Raw genomic sequence first — 7,950 nt, 5'->3', positions numbered from 1 at the left:
CTGCAGACAGATCTGTGGCTCAAGGATTGGACTCTTAAGTCGCCTCAAGACCCGTCAACAACCTGCATCTCTTTGAGGTAGACAGAGATCTGAACCCATTGCTCACACATGCAAAAGGAGTGTCTTAACCCATGGACTACTGGGTAGCCAGGCAGCGGGGAAATGGTGCCTCTTCCCATTTCGTTTGTATGAAATAGGTTGGCAGGCTTCACTGTTTTTCTGCAACATGGAACAGGAAAAGATTTGAAATCATAGTTTTGTGCATGGAAAAACTGGTTTCTGCTCAAGTCGAATCCTTACCAGAAAGCCTAGACATTAGATGGGTGTGGGCCTAGGGTTTTGATTCAGGCCACACGTCCCAACTATTTTTTGGGCAGTGCAGTGTATAAAGTGTGGGTCATTCCTAAAAGACCATGTGGTCACAGAGGTCACCCTAGAGATGGCACACAGCTCTCCTTACCCTTTGCTATGTATGACCATACCACAACCACCCATGCCATGCCACTACAAGCAGGGTACAAGACTTTACAGTCACACTGAAGTCTCCTTCGGTGGAACATACCCACCCATAATCGGTCAACTCATAGGGATCATAGCCCCCGTTACACATTTCTTGTTTCTCTAGAGCAGAAAAAATGCTCCCATCTGATCTGAATACTTTAAATACCTGCTTTAAACAATGGCATCTGCACCCAAACCCTGGGAAACAGAAGTGCCTGTATTTCACTTGAACAATAAACAAGCTAATTATCAACCCATTCTTGTTTTGAGAAAACAGCTTGTGCTTTATAGGGGTACTCCTAAATATTTAGGAATCATCTTAGATAGAGCCCTGTCCTATAAAAATCACTTAACTGTGACAGCAGCTAAGCTAAAAACCCATCATAATTTGCTCCAGAAAACTCACTGGAGCTGATGCCGATGCACCGAGAACAACAGCTTTAGCACTGGTCTGCTCTTCAACAGAAAACTGTACCCCAGTTTGGTTAAACAATGCTCACACTGATACAACTCAACTCAAGCAATGCAAATCGTCACAGGAGCAGTCCAATCCACCCCTCTTCAATGGCTCCCTATTCTTAGTAACGTAAATCCTCCCTCATTAAGAAGAAAAAATGCCTTAGACTAAAATAAAAAATAAAAATTAGAGACTAAAATAAAAAATAACCCACAGCTGCCTATACATGAAGATCTTTTAAACCCACCACATCCCAGATTAAAATCTAGACATCCCAACTGGAGAAGAGCAAGACTCATTCAACATCTAAGACACCTGGATGCAAGAGTGGCTTGATTCACACCCCTAATACAGAAATTATTATTGCAAGCCCCACCATTAGACCAGCTGGCTTTGATCTCCCTGGCCAGCTTTGGTCTTCTTTAAATTGAGTCAGGACAGGGCATGGCAGATGTGGATTTCCATTACCTCCATGGGGCTGTACCACCTCATCCAACTGCAACTATAGCGCCCCTTTTCAAACTTTGAATCACATCATCTCTGAGTGTCCTCTTTATCAGCTGAATAGAAATTAATTGGCTTTGCACAAGTCTACACCTGAGGCAATCAGCTGGCTACAAAATTGGACATAAAACTGTGAATATGTTCCTTCTTGCTTTGTGATCACCATATCATCATATGCTAAATGAAATACATTGATCGGTTTAATCTACCATCTACAAATTGCTCCTTGATACCAAACTCTTGCCGAAATCCTGCTCACTGATGCTACAATGTCATCTCCTACCAGCGAGGAGAAATTCCATCTCATTCTGCTGGATGATGACTTGGCCTTTGTTATACACACTTGGCCACCTCTCCTCTGGACTACAGCATTGAGCTGCATCTGGGAAGGTTTTCGGAAACTCCAACTAGCACTGACTACTGCAGGCATCTTCTTGACACAACGGGTCACTACAAGTTGATCTGTTATGATCTGCCACCCCGCTGCGCAGGTTTAGAAGTTGGTCTAGTTCAAGATCACGTTAGGTTCTTATTTCCCCCAAAGCTAGTTTGCCCACCCTAGAAACAAAGGAAAATTTCTTCCCTGGTCTGGAATGAAGTATTCCATAAGCTTGTCAGGCTTTTTATTTGCCAATACAGGCAGAGCCCAGGCTGGTGATCCCAGGCTCCTTCTATACTGGCAACAAGGCTATGATGCTGGATCCCACCATCACACCTCCTGCCGTGCACATGTGACATAGCAAGAAATGCAACTGTGTGGACCACACTTCAGACCCTATCCTGCCTTTACCTGAACGTTTAGAGGTAAGAGCAACTTGATCATTTACAAAATACATGACTGTGCCTTATCAAGATGTTCTTCTCCTGCTCTTTCATGGTCTTCAGCGTTCCAGAGTAGGAAGTCCTCGCAGAATAGGTTTTGATATTGAAGTTATGAAGAAGACCCACATCCCATTCTCCCCACTGGGCATCTAAGTGGTTGGATAGATTCTGCTTTGCCTCTAAGACTTGAGTTTTAGACATCTAAGTCATACAACATTTTATTTTGCCTCATATAACAGCCTGAATCAATAGGTTCAGTCCTATCCCACCGTTCTTGCACAGAAGGTGGGTTTAGCTGGGTTGACAAGGATCACACTTAGACACCAAACTGGTGAAGTAGGATCTCATGCTATGTCTTAATGCAGGCATGGATCTGGTGGCTTAACTGAAAAGTGATTATGGGATATTAGAGGGTCTTACGGTGCTTTTCTTAGTGGAGGCATGATTGCAGGCTGTAGCCATAATGATGAGCCCACAGTGGAACCTAACTACAGAGAGCCTGAATGACCTCAAACTGATGGGAAGCCAAGCAGTGTTGGATCCTGTTCAACAGCTGTGCAATACAACCCTATCAAGCACCAAAAACCAGCCCTGTAATTTCCTTCCCTTATTGGAAGTAACAGCCCAAGAGCAGCAATGCTAAACACTGTAATTTTCTACACTGGCACGTGGCCTCCTGTGCAATTTGTTCCACACCTAATAAAACGGGGGCTGGCTGAGCTGCTGCGCACAGCAGCTGTTCTACAAGCCAAAAAAAGAAAAAATGATAAAGGAAGGAGAAAAAGAAGCAACTCTGGGAGAAACGGTGAATGAGTGTGTCACAGGGCGGGGAGCTAGGAGCGGCCGTGATCTCTCCTGGTGCCCCCTACCGTGCCAAGTTGGCGATCAAGCACCCTCGTTCTCGCCCACCACGTCTTTGATGATAAGAGTTATTAAGGGAGGCTGCCTTTTGTCCTCCTTGGCACGGTACCCCTGGCGTACTCCCGCCAGTACCCCGTCTACAGATGATTCTGGGCACTCCTGTCCCAGGGCTATGCGTGGCTCCTACCCCCCCTTATACCACGCCCCAAGCCTCTCAGATGTACTGGACATTGTTGAGTCAATTATTGTTGCCCGCGCCCTCGCGGACGCCCTCCAGGCTTGTCTTCTACTTGTGACCCCACCGGGGCCCTTCTCCACACCCTCACCCACACTGGGGCTTCTCTCCTTGCTCTCGCCCTCTCTGGGGCTTAACACAAGCACCCTCTAGGCTTCTTGCCGGTGCCCACACTGGTGCTCCTCACAATTGGGGCTCAGGTGGCCGTAGCCATGCCTAGCCCCCAGACCCCCTTCTTGGGTCTTGTGCCCCACTGGGGCTTCTCGCCTGCACCTTCTGGGGTTTACAATTCCTATATGGCTCAGGCGGCCTCAGCCTTACCTGGCCCTCAATCCCGACTGCTGTGCCCTCTCTGGCACCAGAAACCCCCACGCTACTGAGGAGCTCCTATGAGGCCTCCTCCAACCCCTACAGCCTCACCCAGTCCTCCGGTGTAACAACTACCAACAGAAAACTCAAGCCCCTGGGCTACAGCATAAACTCCAAGCCATCTGGCTAAAACACAATTTCTAAGCCCTCTGGCTTGCCATCGTTCAACACCCTACCAGGGCTTGCTCCACCCTGTCCTCAACCGAAGCTGTTCAGGCCATCTAGCTTCTACAGGCTGCAGTACTCCAGCAGAGCTCCTTCAGTGTTAGCGGGGAACTGCCTGCTTGGCCTCAGCCTAGGCTGTTTATATAGGCCAGGCCCTGCCCCCTTCCGGTCAGGTGACTGAACTGCGGTTGCCCCGGCAACCGGCACCTGTACCATTTCCCTAGGAGCAGGGCACAGGAGTGTCCTGCGACAGAGAGCAAATACATTCAGACTATCCTACCAGTCGCACTCTGTGGGTGTGTCTACATGTGCTTTGATGCGCATCTAAACTTAATGGGCTTTAGTCTAACGCACTTTAAGGCAATTTAGGCACATGTCTACACATGCATGTGCTAACGCTCATTAACAGGGACCAACTTGGGACTAAAGTTAGTCCCAAGTCAATGGACATACACCACGTTAATGCACATTAACGCTTCTACAAGTTTACTAATGTGATTTAGCTATTCAGGCATAAATTTGATACCTGCTTTATGCAAGTATCAAATTTAAGCTTGAATAGCCTTAAACAGCCATTTTAAGGTGCATTAAGGGTGTGTGCATGTAGGCACATGCCCTTAATGCACCTTAAATTGGGTTAGTGCACATTAAATGTGTACCCTGTGTGTAGCGAAGAGGCAAAGGAACTATAGAGGATCACAAGCTGTCAAGTTCTGCAGAAGCACATGGCTCCAAAATTGCTGTTTGGACCCTATACCCCAATCCCATTTTCTCCAATAGAAACTACAGTTACATGCTCGTCCAGGACATCTATCAATACTGGCAAATCAGGGATGACAAATAGAGCTTGGACCAAATTTACCACCTCTGAGGAACTTGTGTGGTTTATCCCAATTCTGAAGAAGCTAAACTCTCCTTTAAATACAACCTTACTTCTTGTTGTTCCTGAATTCCCTCTTTATCAATATCCTTCTGGTACCAAGGTGCCCAGAGCGGTATATGGTATTTCTGGTATCGCCTCAGCACCGTGCAGAGTCTTCTCCTTGCCCAACCCATACCATGATACCTCTACACACAAAGCACCAAGTCACAATGTTGGGGTTCTTTCCCCACCCCATCTCACATGGCAGTATCACCTCAAGTCAATGCACACATCCAGCCATTACTATTACCTGTCCCAGAGAAATTAAGAAAAAAAAAGAAAAGAAAAAGAAAAATCAAGCGAAAAAAGTCATTTCTGTTTTGATGAAAAAAATAAAAAGCAACCTACTGAGCCACCTGTATGTGTGAAGCTAGAGGTGACTCTTTCAGTAAATGCCTCTGGCTGAAGAAACCGGATGGTGGACAATATGATATCACACCTTTCCCTGGCCTTGCAGGAAGCTATGGTTGTCATCAACCTACCTGTAAGCACATGGGCTGTGTTGACTTTCATACACCAGATTACCGCTTAACAGGATCTGGCCTCAGAAATACAACTGCAATCTTCTTTTAATAGGTCAGCCCTGTGAACGTTCATCTTTCCCATTCTAGCCATCCAGTCATCTGATCAGAGGCTTTTATTTCATGTAGCGCCGTGCTTACAAAATGCAAACCACTCAACTATCATCATAGCCACCACCCTGGGTTTCTCGAGGTCGACTGATGCAGATTGCAAGTGATATTCTACCCAGATGCTGGCTGTCTGAACAGATACAAAGCTTTCCAGCATTGGAAAGAGGTGTGGAAGTTCACTGTTGTGCATCCCCGATTAAAACACAACCTTTCTCATACCAAAGAACAGAGCTGGGGGAATCTGTGCTAATTCCAGAGATCCCGGAGGGGATTTCTCTTAATTGTTTTGCTTGACATTTAACCATCAGCACAGCTAGGTTTTATAACAAGAGTCAATCTATAACATTAAAATTTAAATACAGCCTCATAAAGCAGAGAGCTACAAGCCCTGTTTGGAGACGGTAATTTGCACCAATAAAGCTGCTACAGTAATTGCTTGCGGCTGGTGGGTACAGAATAACTTCTCGTCTTTCCCACAAAGAAGCAATGAGACAAAATATGACTCACTGCACTAATTTGAAGAGCACTCTGCAACAAATATGACACCTTCCTCAGCCATCCTCTGAGGCTATACCGCACATTGATGTGGAAAGACTGCACCTGGGCTGTATTTTAAGCAGGGAAGCACAACCAAGTCTGCACCTAGGCTCCAAGTCGAACTGATGCTAGTAAATTTGGCTTTGGGTTGGCTAACTGCACTAAGAGTAGCCAGCACAGCAACACGTGCACTGGCTTCTAGCAAAGGTGAGAACAGCAGGTATTTTCCATCCTATCAGAAGAGCATTCATGACTTTGGCATCTTCCTCAAAAACTAATACCACTAATATGAAACAAAACACACATCTTGGTTCTGGGAGGCAAATTTTAGTGTGTGGGGGGTGCTTTTTTCCAGTCATGGTTTACTGTGTGACATGGAGTAAGCCCTCCTGGAAACAGTGTTTGGGAAGTGTGGCATCAGGGAGGACTGTCTAGGCGAGGCAGAAGGAACTTCCTGGTGTAGCAACAGGGCTAGGTCCCAGAGCCTTGCAAGAGCAGAAGCAAAGCTATGAACTCATTTACTGTGTATAGGGCTTCACATAGGTTTCTACAAATAATAAAATGTTCCTTGCATGTCAAAAGTCTCATCAAGATACAACAGACTGCACACTCTTCCCCTGAGCCAGCTCACTTGATCCTTCAGGCAACAAGATATGGTGCTCAGCCCATACTTATGGCCCTGAGAAAGTTAAAAAACTGGACTCCGCCTCTTCTGCTTGCCGAGCCCAGAGACAAGAGGCAGCCATCTTGGGACTCATGACAGCACAGTGTCTGCATGCTTCTATTCCAGTGAACAAAAAGCAGCTTCCCCCATTTAAGGGCCACATCTCAATTCTGGAGACTTTGGGGGCAAACACTGGGATATTGGCAAGGGTCTTCTGCATGTTGATGGCATTGCAGTGAACTTTTAGGGGTAGATGGCTCCATTCAACGAGCCAACATTACACAACGAGAGAGAGGCATAGGTGGGCAGTTCTTCACCTGGTGGTTAGGCCACTTTGGGAAAGTAGGGGCCAGGGATGTAGGCTAAAACATGTGCTGAGTCAGGGCTTGGGAGTCAAGTTATCAGATCCAAGGGAAAATCACCAAGCCATAGTCCAAGAAGAAAACCAGGCAGAGTCAGAAATGGGGAAAGCTGGAGCGGACAAGAACACAGAGGCTACCAAAGCAGACCTTTGTCACAGCCACTGGCTGGCCTAGAGCCTGTTGCCACAGCTGGACACAAATGCAGAAGCTGTTATCCCAGCAGCCAATCAGAAAGCCTAGACAGTGGTCAACTGGAGTCATTAACTGGTTTAGAGCTGACAATCAAAGCCCCAGACAGGTGTGGCCTACTAGGCAATTAAGCCAGGCTTGGCTGCCTGTTACGACCCCTGAGAGAATGGTACCATCCTCACAGCAGGGTCTGTTGACATGGACACCCAAAATCCTTTCCCATCCACCCATTCTTCTTAGTCTACCTCAAAGCCTCAAAATGAGGCAACGCAGCTGCTTTATCACAGCTCTGAGCACCCGTTTGCTTCTCAAGAGCAATTGCTGCAGAAGTGTAGCCATACCCTAGCCATGGCATATGTCCTGCATCTCTCATGCTGGACCCCCATTGCAGTATAGGCCTCTAGGCATGAACGTGATGCAAACGTATGGATGCCGAATCCTTGCATGCACTCACTGCCTGAACGCAAAAGCAAAAAGGCAGGTAATTAAAACAATATCGCTCCTGCCGATTGACTCCAACAGCTGCTCCGTGCTTCATTGTGATGCTAATAAAGCAAACTATTTGACACGAGAATTTCTTTTCCCTCCAGGAACCAGTTATTCTGTGATGAACAATAAGCGCCTCATTAATGGATGTGCTGTACAAAGAGGCAGACTGGCACAGAAGCTAACCTCAAAAGCCTTCTCAGTACCATAACCTAGCTAATAATTACCCTCCCGACTTGCTACG

The sequence above is a fragment of the Gavialis gangeticus genome, unplaced genomic scaffold (genome assembly GCF_001723915.1).
Source record: "Gavialis gangeticus isolate Ggan-Ray unplaced genomic scaffold, GavGan_comp1, whole genome shotgun sequence".
Classification (NCBI taxonomy): Eukaryota; Metazoa; Chordata; order Crocodylia; family Gavialidae; genus Gavialis; species Gavialis gangeticus.
The sequence above is the reverse complement of the archived record's forward strand: the minus strand, read 5'-3'. Positions refer to the sequence as shown.